The sequence below is a fragment of the Canis lupus genome, chromosome 3, assembly GCF_011100685.1.
Source record: "Canis lupus familiaris isolate Mischka breed German Shepherd chromosome 3, alternate assembly UU_Cfam_GSD_1.0, whole genome shotgun sequence".
In the NCBI taxonomy this organism is placed as follows: domain Eukaryota; kingdom Metazoa; phylum Chordata; class Mammalia; order Carnivora; family Canidae; genus Canis; species Canis lupus.
Window position 1 is genome coordinate 50,175,276 of NC_049224.1, and position 13,100 is coordinate 50,188,375.

Below are 13,100 nucleotides of genomic sequence, written 5' to 3' on the forward strand. Positions count from 1 at the left end.
AGATGAACACACACCACCATTCTCTCTCTCATTCCTCTTTTCAGAGTCTGACCCACTAAACAGCCACCACTGAACCCACAATACCAAAAGTAGAAATTTGATCCCTTAGCATGAGGACATTCTACTGACCCCAGTCTGACGTCATTGAATGCCACAGGGTCATGGAACTAGAAGAGGCTGGAGAAGTTATTGCTTTTGATTCTTTTAGTTAAATCATGAGGAAGCAAGTAGGGGGAAGAGAGGGAAGTTATATGTATAAAATCATAAAGGAAATATTGGGTTTGAACCAGATTCACTGAGTCCAAGTCTCATGTTTTTTTTTTTTTTACTTGATCATGTTGTCTTTAGCAAAAAAGCATTAAGAGAGAAGCTGAGTAAAAGCTTTGTGATATTTCGCAGTTTAAATGGTTGGTCTAGATCCTTGTTTTTGTTTTTTGCTGTCATGCATTTCAAGTTCAATTTTTAAAAATAAAATTTTCAGTGCTTTTTATTGATAGTTTTTAAAAAGATTTATTATTTTAGAGATGGAGAGAGATAGAGAAAGAGAGAGAGAGCAAGCATATGAGCCAGGGGTGTGGAGGCAGAAGGAGAGGGAGAGAGAATCTCCAGCAGACTCTGTTGAGTGCAGAAGGTCAATCTGGGTCAAACTCATGACTTTGAGATCGTGACCTGAGTCAAAACCAAGAGTTGGATGCTAAATCAACTGTGCCACCCAGGTGGCCCCATTAGTAGGTTTTTGAGATTGGCTTGCATTTCACTTACTATTTCTGTATAAAAAATTACCCTAATCTCAGTGGCTCAAAACAATCATTTTTTTTTTTTCTCACAGTTTGGAAAGAACTTAGCAGGGCAGCTCTTACTTGGTGTCTCTTGTATGATGACATTGGAATTTGGCTGGGGCTGCAATTATCTGAAGGTTCAACCAGTCTGGACATCCAAGATTGTTCACTCTCATGGTTCACAGCTGATTCCAAGTGATCCCAGTTTTGTTGAGAGCTTAATTGGGGCTGTCCACCACTATACCATATGGGTCTTTCCATACTGGCTGGGCTTCCTTACAGCATGGCTGCCTTAGAGTAGTCAGTGCTCTCACATGAGAGCTCGGGGGTGGCTCAGGGGTCCAGATTTCACTATGCCAGTGGCCTGGGCATGAACTGGGTTGGTTTCTATGACTCCACATAGGTAATTAGATCTATAGTCTACATTCTTTTTAGTAAGAAGAAGGTCAAGGATATGATTCCATCTCTTGGTGGTGGGTGTGACAAAGCATTTGCAGACATATTTGAAAATTGTCAGTTTGCTTTCTATAATCAAAGAGTTTTCACTAAAGAAATATTACTTTATTTACTTTAGCATGTCCTTTTTTTTTCTTTTTGGCAAACTTACTAGCTTTCAAAACTCAATTCAGAAAAAATGAGGAAAAGTTACTCTTGTACAAATTGTTCAATCTTAGTCTTTCCCTCAGTGTAGTAGGGAGAATATTACCTAAATTGTAAGATGGTTTTGAAGATTAAGCAGCAAATGGTATTTGAAACAAAGTGGACACTCAACAGTTATAGTATTGTTGGCTCTATGGGTTGCCAATTTGTACCCTGATGCCTATGTCTTGACTCTCAAACTGTATAGAATATCTCTGAAAACCTGCTCTTCCAGAGTGGGCTGGGGAAGGCTATTACCTGCTAGGTTAGGAAATACCCACATGTTCCACCGAACAAGGCCATGAGGAAACAAGGCTTCCTGAAAATGGGAGATACCATAAGATACCAGAGTCAAAATTTTCTTGCTTCATAATTGTGCTTTAGACCAGCTTGCTTGGAAAAGGACATCTTCTTGGTGTTTTTGGAAACTGATTGATCTGGTGTCTGTGCAGAGGCAGGGCTGAGCCTCCCTGTCTTTGATGTTCTTAATCTTTTATGTATGTTTTGGAGTTTGATGGGGTCAGAGATTAAGGAAGTAAGTGGCAGCTGCTAGTTGAACAGGAAAGCAGCCACTCACTTCCTCAATGTTGGTGCTGAACCTTGGGTTGCAGGCACCTGCAAGTATTATTTTCTTGCTGTGTTTAGATCCATTCAGAAAAACTGAACACTATTTGGCACTTCTTTTCAGTAATCTTGAATTCTAACCTGCAAGTTTCATGCTGTAATTTGTCAACTGTGCTTTGGAGCGACTTCACAGCCTTCCTAGACATAGAGATGGAGTCTGCTTTCCAATGAGTGTCATTTAAAAGGAATCAGAGAACTTTTCAGGGCTGTGATGCTGTTGATTGCTGCCATTATTATTATGACTCAAAGTCTTAACCATTTACTGGATGGTAGCAAATGTACCAGGATTCCAAACAATTTCTGCCCAGAGGACACACCCTTAGCCTCTTCATGTTTTGTTTTTCACTCCTCACCCCCTGCCAGTTATGAGTATTCTGCTCATTTGGAACCGTTGTGAAGAGGGTGAGAAATTGATCAAGGAAGATGCATCTCAATGGTTCTTTGGATCTAATTTTATTCATTCACCTTTTGTTGGGCATGATCATGGTGCATATTTATTTACCAGTGGTTTATTGACAATTTGTTGTGACCAATGGAAAGGGCTAAGCATTTCCTATATATTATGGTACTTCTAACCCAATTGTACCCATGAGCTAGGTATAAGGATTAGTTCAAAAGTGTGGGCAAGAAAATTAAGTCTTACAGAGGCTATGGTAATGTAAGTTTATCTGAATTAAAAGTATAATGCTTTGGTGCTTTGGGGGCACCTGGCTGGCTCAGTTGGTTAAGCATCTGCCTTCGGCTTAGGTCATGATCTCAGTCAGGGTTCTGGGATTGAGTTCTGCATCAGGCTGCCTGCTCAGCCAGGAGTCTGCTTCTCCCTCTCCCTCTGCTCTTTCCCCTGCTTGTGCTCTCTCTCTCTTTCAAATAAATAAATAAATGAACCGTTTAAAAAAGTGTAATGCTTTTATAACTGGTATGAAGTCTGTCCAACTGGTGCTGATAGAGGAAGGGAAAAGACTTATAGGACTCTGGCTACCCATGGGAATACAGTGTGCAAGCATGTGTGAATGTGTGTAGGAAGGAGCTAGGGGTAAGAGATGAAGGCTGAAACAGGCTTATTTGGTAAATATACATATTCTAAGGTGATAAAAAAAGTACATCCTTCTAAACTCCCCTCCCCTTTCCTTACCCTAACCTCATTGGCCTTCGTTATGTCCCTTATTTTTGCCATGCTTCTGCCAGCCAGAAGACTCTGCACACTACTCCTCTTTTGCTTTATTTCAACCCAAGCCTTCTTTCCTCTCATCTTTGCCTAGTTAACTCTTGCTTATTCTCCAGTTCTTGGTCTTAGTGTGACTTCTTAAGGGAATCTTTTTGTGACTCATGTGAAATAAGCCTATTTTATGGTCACATGCAGTATAAAACCTGGACACTATCCTGGTTGCAACCTTACATCCCTCTGAGTGACTATTTAGATAATACCTGCAGCTCTTACTAGCCTGGGAGCTCCACAAGGACAGGGATTGTGCATATTTGTGCTACCCATGGTGTTTCTGGAGCCTAACACAGTGTCTGATGCACAGTAAATATCAGCAATGTCTGCCACATGAGTGAAAAATGGACCACATTCTATACTACCCCATGCTGGATTGTGGATACCCTCTTACCTAAGAGGAAGATCAACAATTTTCTTAAAGATTAATTATATAAGACTCAATATATGACTGGGACATTTGTCAAATTCTGGGGTCTGAGAACTATGAGAAAAGATCCCAGTGAGACTGTTCATTCTCAACAGTCAATTTAAGACACTCTAGCCAGGAAATATTACCCACCATTTTGTTTTATTGTGTTTTACTTTATCTTGTAACATTGTGTTATAAAACCATGTCACCCATCCTCCAGCTTCCTTAATTATAGCAAACTTCTTTTTTATATGCCCCACTATTTCCACCCTAGTCTCCATAATACTGAAACAAATCTCATTTCATTTCATTCATAGACATTTTGGTTTGGACTTCTAAAACCCCTCTCTCTTTTGAGCCCATTTCAGAGCCAACAGGAAGTTTTACCTTCTACCTAAATATATTTCTAATAATGATGCACCTTCTTCCTATTTCCCCTTGTGTGAAGACAGAGAACTGCCTGTCACCACTTTTGGTGTTATAACCGCTTTTGGTAATTGCAGTTTGTGATTAGCACTCGGTCATTCAGTACCAACTCCAAATTTAATAATACCTTTAGTTAATCAATGGACCATCACTAGTGAGTGTTCATGCTGCATGACTGGAAGAACAAATTTATTTTTGGCAATATGGTTTTCTTGGTCTATGAGCTGTGTCCTGTGCTCCTGGCTCATGAGTTTGGAAGAGATTTTGTCTTATTCTTTAGAGATCAAGAATTAGAATTTCACAGCCTTGTTCTTTCAATCTGTGGGAAGATAATAGCAGAATAGTTAGTACTCTGTTTCTGTGATATCAGGAGTGCTATGCAAAATGGGGTGAGGTTGGACAGTTTTTTCCCTGTCACTTCATCCCATCACAAAGGCATTTGATCACCTGACATCATCACAAAAGGAAGGGTGAGTATGGAACAATAAGAGGTTTTGTCTGTGTGAAAGAGAGAGACCATGGCCATATAAGTTCTATTATAGTATATTGTTATAATTATTCTATTTTATTGTTAGTTATTGTTGTTAATCTCTTATGGTGCTAATTTATAAATTAAACTCAATCAGAAGTATAGAAAGGCACATAGCATATACAGGATTCGCATACATAGGATTCATACTATCCCTGGTTTCAGGTACCCACTGGAGATCTTGTAACATATCTTCTGCTGATAAGGGGCAACTACTAAGTTTGCTTGTTCAGCTGCAGATAAAAAAATTGAACTGTGTACCTTGTTAACTTCTGTAATAATGTTCTCATTGGAAGATACTTTGAGGTGAATCCAGCCATCAAAGAGAAAAGGACAGTGAGACTTGGAATATTGCACAGTAAGTTTCCATTCTATAGTTGTCTGAGTGTCTACTCTGTGCAAGGTCCCACACTAGGATCTGAGGATACCAAGGGAAACAGGACAAAATGCTTGCTCTGGAGGAGCCCATGGACTACAGGGAGTGTGGACGATTAAAAAATGGTTGTAAATTCTTTACTACTCCTCCAATTCAGAAGTGGAGCCTAATTCTATCCACTCGAATCTGGGCTAGGAACACTGAACTCAACAGACCAGCAGAATGCAATAGAGGTGATGGTTGGACTTTTGAGGCTTCCTCCAGTCCTCTTGGAATCCTTGTTCCTGGGGAAGCCAGTTGCCATGTAAAAAGTCCAAGTACCTTATGACCATCATGCTGGAAAGAACACATGTAGATGCTCTGGTCAACAGTCGATGGTGAGCCTAGTTCTCCAGCCTGCCAAAGTGACACCATCCCTGCCAAGGTGTCAAACATGCAAGTGACACTATCAGAGAACTTTCAGACTAGCCAGCCCATCTACCAGCTGAGTGCCACCAGTGACTTTAGTTGGCACCGTGGACAGTAGAAGAATCTCCTAAGCAAGTTCTGCCCGAATTCCCTACCCACAAGATCCAGAGATATAATAAAAAGGATGTTGTTTTAAGCCATTAAATTTTGGCACAGTTTGTTACCCCACACTAGACAATCAGAACAGGGAGATAAGAAAATAACCAGGATCTAGTAAGAATTCTCATAAAGTTCTATACAAAGTGGGTTGTGGGAAAACAAATGTGAACAATTTTCAGAGAGACCAGGCACCACACTGTACTACGTCGAGATGCACCAATCACATTGTAATCTTTGTGAATAGCACCCCCTGGAGTTGTGCAGTGCCCAGTGTGAGCAGACATGTGGCAGTTTTGGATAATGGGTGCTGGGAAGGCAGCTTAGCTGGGACTATCATATAGAAAGGGTATTTGAGGTTGGAATTGAAATAAAAGCAGGTTTCACGGGCTAAGCCAGAGTGGGGAGAACTTGTCCTCCAGCAGTGGCAGCAATGTGGGAAAATTTTGAAGTCACAGGTACCCATGATGGACTTGGGGCATGGTCACTGGTCTTGTATTGTCGGAAGGCTTCATGCTAGCATGAACGGTGTGGCTGCAGGTAAGCCTCCAAGGGCTGTGTGATGTGAAGGGTCTTAATTACATACTATCATGAGGAGTCAGGAGGAGGAAAGCAACTGGGAGCCACAGGTGACTTCAAAGCAAGAGAGCAACAAATGCGTAAGAGTATTTGAGAAGATTGCCGTTCAAAACCCCACGGACTGTGAAAGACACTGTTTGTTCTTCCAACTGCCTGCCTCTCCCTAAAAGCTTGGTAGAACCAGTTTTTATAGGAAAGTCTTAAACAACAGGGGATTACTCAATGATTCATTTAAAAGAATCATTAAAAGAAAATTGAGGCACATCACATCCTGCTTTCTTTAATTGCTCATTTATTATTACAGTGGGTGAGATAATAGCTTTGTGTTATTCTTCTAAATAGTGTAAAATATTTATTGGTAAATATAGCAGTGCATAAATTAATGCCAGCTGAGATTTGGTATAGCACTTTTTTCTCCACCGATAGCCATAATTTTTATTTAAAGAAAAACAGCATTGTGCTGATTCATTCTGGCTCAGGGCTGAGTGAGAGCATTATGAATGCAACTTCTGTATGATGATACTGTCTCTTAGTTTCTGTAGTTTCCACTGGCCTTATAGTGGTTTGCAAAATTAATTTCTTTCCTGTTTATTAAGGCCATAATGCTTGCAAAGAGGGCACGTAGAGGTGTGAAATTTTCTTCTTTTCTCCATCACATCAGGATTCAGTAACAAGCTACCTAAATAACAGTGGCTTTTATAAGTGAGGCTATTTATTATTTCACTTATCTGAAAGTCCACAGGTAGGTGGTTCCATATAGTTGATTCAGTGGCTTCACAGTGTCAACAATGACCCAGGATTATGTCCTTATACAACAGCATCAAAAACAGGAAAGAATTTTTTTTTTTGCCTTGTTTTGTTTTTAATGTTTTCTCTCTTTTTTTAAACCATGGGAAAAAAATCTTTTTTTTTTTTTTTAATCTCAGCAGACGTTTATTTAGATTTCCTTATCCAGATCTGGGCTTAGACCTCTAAATCAATCACATGAAATGGAGAAAAGCTCAGAGGAGATGCACCAAGCCCCCTTGCCTGGGCAGGGGAGAGTATGGTATGCATACTTCATCAGCACACTGCTACAAATGGGGTTTTCTTGGAAGCAATTACAGAGGGATGTCTCATGCATGTGCAGCCAAGTGTGTTGGCCACAGGTCAAACCAATTTAGGGGTGGTGATTTAATACATTCTGTATGCCCAGCTCTCTATCCCTGCTGGCAGATACAATAGAAGCATATAGGACAATGCTTGTTCTTAGGGAGTTTTAGTGGGCATTGTAATAAAGCAGGCAATTCTTAAGCTTGAGATATTAATTCAACACAATATATGGATGATCTATTATACCTTTGGAGATGGGATTCAGAAATGAAAAAGACCTAGTTCTTGCCCACAGGAATTCACAATTCCCTTCACCATCTGCTTCATTCAATCTGGTCATATGGAAGCAGTTTCATCCCCCAATGTCACCACTCTCTGTCATGCTTTCCTTTGAGCACACGGGGCTGCAACATAGCTGGAAACCTCCTCTCCCACCCCTTTCTCCCTTGTTTCTCAGAGTAGTCACTCATGGACCTGTCTAGGTTAGTGCTCCTTCCCTGAATCCTTGTAGCATCTTACCTATGTCATGATCCTTACCATCCTAGATCCTGATTATGTGCCAGGCCTGGAGCCCTGTGAAGGCAGATTGTGTTTTGATCAATTTGCATCCTTAGCCTGGTGCCTGGAACATAGATGGTTTTCAGTGAACGTTTGTGGGATGAGTGCATGAATAATTGAATGAAAGGAAATTAAATCTGGATCTTTTATTCCTCTTCAATAAGTTTCTACTGTATTAGTGTTTCTCTTTTCCTCTTTTTTTTTTTCATGTCCCCATTTCCTCTCTTATGTTCCTTTCCTTAGCTCCTCATTCATAATGAATCCAGCATTTTATAAGTTATACAATATTGTACAACCCGGCTTTTACCTTTTATACCTCTCCCTCTTCTCAGAAAGAAGACCAATTTGGGGTTTTGGAGGTGGATCCAGAACTATTAGTGCTGATCAGGAACATCATTCCCAGGGACTTTGTTCCTTACCCTGAGCCACCTTTGGGTCCAATTTCAAAGGGCTGCAGTCCCGCTGTGATATTGTGATTTATAATAAGAAATACATATATACATTTTTAAGATTTTGTTTTTAAGTAATCTCTACACCCAACATGGGGCTTGAACTCACAACCCCAAGATCAAGAGTCTCATGATGAACCAACTGAGCCAGCCAGGTGCCGTCCTAGTTTTTAAAAAATTCATACAAGTCAACCTCAAAAAGGATAGTATTCAGAGAATTTCTAGCTTAGTGATATAAAAATTAATAAAAGTAAACCTTGTTTAGAATGCAGTGGAGGGGCCAGCATGGGGAGCTCTCATGCCCCACCACTTGTCAGTTGCAGACCCAGGAGAAAGAGACTTGCTTCCAAAGTAGATAGACATTACCACTTTACTATTCCAGCAGGAGGAAGAAAATTTCCCTTCTTGCCTTAACAGCCCAGCTATTGAGAGACTGACACAACTTAGCCAATGAAAAGTCACTATAGTTTGAACTCCCAGTTTACTCCAGCGGACTTTTTGTTTATGGCAGCCCTGTCCAACTACCCTCTTCTTCGTTCTTGGGACATCCCTGTAGTTCTGTAGCAAGGTAGTTGTTCCGGGTTGCAGTTCTCTCCTATTCCCAAACAAACCCAATTTTGCTGGTAAAATAACTGGCAGTTTTATTTTTAAAGTTAACAGTGAACATGTGGAGATGCTCTGGGAGAGCTTGGAAGCTCCCAGCCTTTTCTCCATACCTTGCCCGGCGCATCTCTTCCATCTGGCTCTTCCTGAGTTAGAACATATATATATATATATATATATATTTTTTTTTTTTTTTTTTTTTTAACAAACTGGTAACCTAGTAAGTAAAATGTTTCTCTGAGTTCTGTGAGCTGCTCTAGTAAGTTAGTGGCACCTGAGGAGAGAATCTTTAATTTATAGCTAGTTTAAGTACATTTGACCCTGAATTAATGTGGCACTCAGTCAAAAATCCTTGTATAACTTTTGTCTCCCCCTGAACTTAATAGCCTATGGTTGACTGGAAGCCTTACTGATAACATAAACAGTCGATTAATGCTTATTTTGTGTGTTGCATATATTTATGTGCTGTATTCTTAAAGTGAGGTAGAGGAAAGAATGCTATTAAAATCATAAGGAAGAGAAAATGGGACAAATGGGAAAAAATTCCACATGTAAGTGCATCTGTATGGCTCAGACTTGTGTTGTTCTAAGGCCGGCTGTATAACTGACAGCCTGGACTTTGAGGCTAGAAGAGTCTGAAGCATGGGACAGTGTTGTAGGTCTGAATCCTTAGCCCCTGCAATCTGATGCTGTCTCTGAGTAGGTAGTGTCTGAATTGAGTTTAATCGTAGGACACACAGCTGGCATCCAGAGCATTGTCTTTTGACATAAGGACTCCCCACCTCACCCCTGCCCAATTCTCAACCAAACAAACACACATTGGAATTTGTACCAGAATCAAAGACCAGCAAACTCCCCAGAATGATGGCTGAGTTGGTGCACTGCTTCCTGGTTTGTGTTCACAGATCTGGGGAGACAAAGAAGAGGCAAAGAGCCCTGACATTGTGCACATGTATGGATAACATTTGCTGGAGGGTGGCACTCACCTGGTGGGAGACATCAGCGAGTGCCTTTTGAACTGCCCTCCTTAGAGCAGAGTGGCCAGTGGCGATGTCAGAGCAAAGCCAAGTCTTTTTCCTGGGGGAGGTGTAGATACCAGGTCCCTAAGGATCCCCAAGTGTCTCATCACACCTGGAATAGGAGTTAAAGAGCTAAATTTTGCTATTTTGCTCATTATGGATTAAAAAAATATTTTATTTATTTATTTGAGAGAGAGAGAGAAGGAGGGAGTGCTCGAGCAGTGGGGGAGAGATAGAGGGAGAAGCAGGCTCCTCGCTGAGTAGGGAGCCCCACATGGGGCTTGTTCTCAGGACCCTGGGATCTTGACCTGAGCTGAAGGCAGATGCTTCACCAACTGAACCACCCAGGTGCCCCTTACTCATTATGTATATTTTTTACATTGACTTTGATTTTCAATGCTATATAATAGCATTGAAATATTATTTATCTTGATAACTGCATTTTAAAATTAAAATGCAGTTTTGTGCCCAAGCTAGTGCCTCACTTGCCTCGCCCTAGTCCTGGTCTTGGCTGGGGTTTTGAAGTGTGAGTTACTAGAAGATATTAAGCTCAGGCTTGGAGAAAATGTAAATACCACTCTGCCTTGGGGTGTGGTACTGGACTTCAAGGCTCCTTTATGGTTCAGTTTGGTTGCATTCTGAAAAACACTACACACTTTCCTTGGAACAGCCCCTGTCCCAGGTGCTGGGAATACAGATAAACACATATCTTGGTCCTTCCTCTAAAGATTAATATATAGAGGGAGTAGGGTGGGAAGCATGCCAGTACCATGGTGTGTGGTGGGTGTGGTGGGTGTGCTACCAGAGGTAGCCCAAGTGATGTGGAAAATAAAGAGATCCCAAACCCAGCTTTCAGGTGTCTGAGGGGGGTCACAATCCTACAGGAATTCACTGGTACACTTGAAGGATGAGCTGGTATTGAGCAGGCCTCAGGAAGAGGGAACAGTGTGATCAGATACAGAGGCAAGAACTTACATGGTAGGGCAGGAAATTATAAGTAGTTCTACATTGCCGAAGGATATACTTTGGGCAGAGGTGTAGTCATGAATAATAAAGCTGGAGAGGTAAGTGGGATAAGACCATGAGGAGCTTTGGAAACCCTATTAAGGAGCTTTGACTTTATCTTACATGTAAGGGGGGAGTTATTGAGGTCTTTGAAGCAGATGGGGAACAGGAGATCTACTAATGTGAAGATTAAAGCTTTGCCTTAAATAACCTACCTGAAAAAATAGCATATAGGGTTTCCTTTTCTCTATATCCTTGCCAACATTTGTTCTCTCTGGGCTTTTTGATAAAAGCCATTGTTATAGGTGTGAAGTGATCTCTCCTGTGTTTTGATTTGTATTTCCCTGATGATGAGTGATGTTGAGCATCTTTTCATGTACATATCAACCATCTGTATGTCTTCTTTGGAAAAATATCTATTCGGGTCTTTTGCCCATTTTAATATTGGATTATTTGTTTTTCTGCTATTAAGTTGTATTAATTTTTTACATATATTTTGGATATCAGTCACTTATCAGATATTTGCTTTGTGAATATCTTCTCTCATGCTGCCTTTTCAATTTATTGATTGTTTGCTGTGCAGAAGCTCTTTACTATACTGTCAGTTGTTTATTTTAGGTTTTGTTGCCTGTGCTTCTGGTGTCTTACCCAAAAAATTGTTGCCAAAACTCATGTCAGGGATTTTTTTTTTCATGCATGTTTTTCTTTTCTAGGGGTTTATAGGTTCAGGTCTTACATTTAAATCTTTTATTTGTTTCAAGTTCATTTTCTTGAGTTGTATAATATAGCACTTATAGGTATATATACAACAGAATTGAAATCAGAATCCTGGAGAGATATTTGCATACCCATGTTCGCTGTAGCATGCTTGACAATAGTCATGAAAACAAACAAAGCTCCATCAACAGAGGAATGGATAAAGAACACACACACACACACACACACACAGAGGAATATTACTCAGCTATGACAAAGAAGGGAATCCTGCTATTTGCAACAACATAGATGGATCTTGAGGGCATCATGCTACCTGAGATAAGTCAAGCAGAGGAAGACAAATACTGTAGGATTATCACTTATGTGTGGAATATGAAAAAGCTGAATTTGTAAAGCAGAGAGTAACAGGGCCTGGGAATTGGGAAGATGGTTTTTAAGTGTACAAACTTTCAACAAGCAGATAAATAAATTATTGAGATTGAAAAGAAAAGGAAAAGAAAAAAAAAGTGCAAAGACCACTGGTCTAAGTTTTAGTAACCTGGCCTGGGCTATACATTGGGTCATGTCAGGGGTCTTGAACCAGTTCTCCCTTTGGAACCTCAGTGTTGTCTTCTCTATAACAGAGGGGAGAGTATCAAGCATTGCAAGCATCCCCTAGAACATCTACCTGATGACATTTGGTACTACCTCAGGTTTCTCTTGAGAAAATAAGAATTCATCCTTACTACTCAGGGAAGTCTTTCCCTCAGAACACTGAAGCAGATTTCTGTTTCTGCTCTCTGCCCTGTGTTTCAAACAAATCTCAGCCTGCTGGCATAAATGACAAAGCTGGCAAAGCTCCTTCTCACTTGGTGCCTCTGCGTAAAGTATAGCATAGCATGCTTCTTTTTTTATTCTTTTTAATTCTTTATTCTTTTTGTCTTCTGTTTAAGAAACACATTTTTTTTTTGAAAATTTAATCGCAGTATAGTTAACATATGGTGTTATATTAGTTTCAGGTATGTGCCATAGGGATTCAACACTTCTGTTACTCATTGCTCATCATGATGAGTATGCTCTTCATCCGCATCACCTGTTTCCCCCCTCCTCCCATCTCTCTGCCCTCTGGTGACCGGTCTGTTCTCTAGAGGTGAAAGTCTGCTTTTTGGTTGGTCTCTCTCTTTTTTCCCCTCTGTTTGTTCTGTTTCTTAAATTCCACATAGGAGTGATGTTCGTTGCTTATTCTTTCATCCCTCATGCTGTTACCACAAAATGGGTCCCCCAAAAGGGGTCCTGGAGGCTAAATATAGAGACAGAACCCTTGGGACCCTTATTTCTGTGTCTCCTCCATTAAAAGAATACCCTTTCAAACATTTCTCAGTGCCAGAAGTCTTTCTCAAGGGAAGGGAGCACAGCTCTGCTGTGTCCACAGGCGTCCCTGATCACACCACTTCTCTCCTTTTGCATTCCTTTGTAAAGATGGCTGTCTGTGTTTTCATTGCAGAGCTCCTCTGACAAGCAGTCCATCCTGACC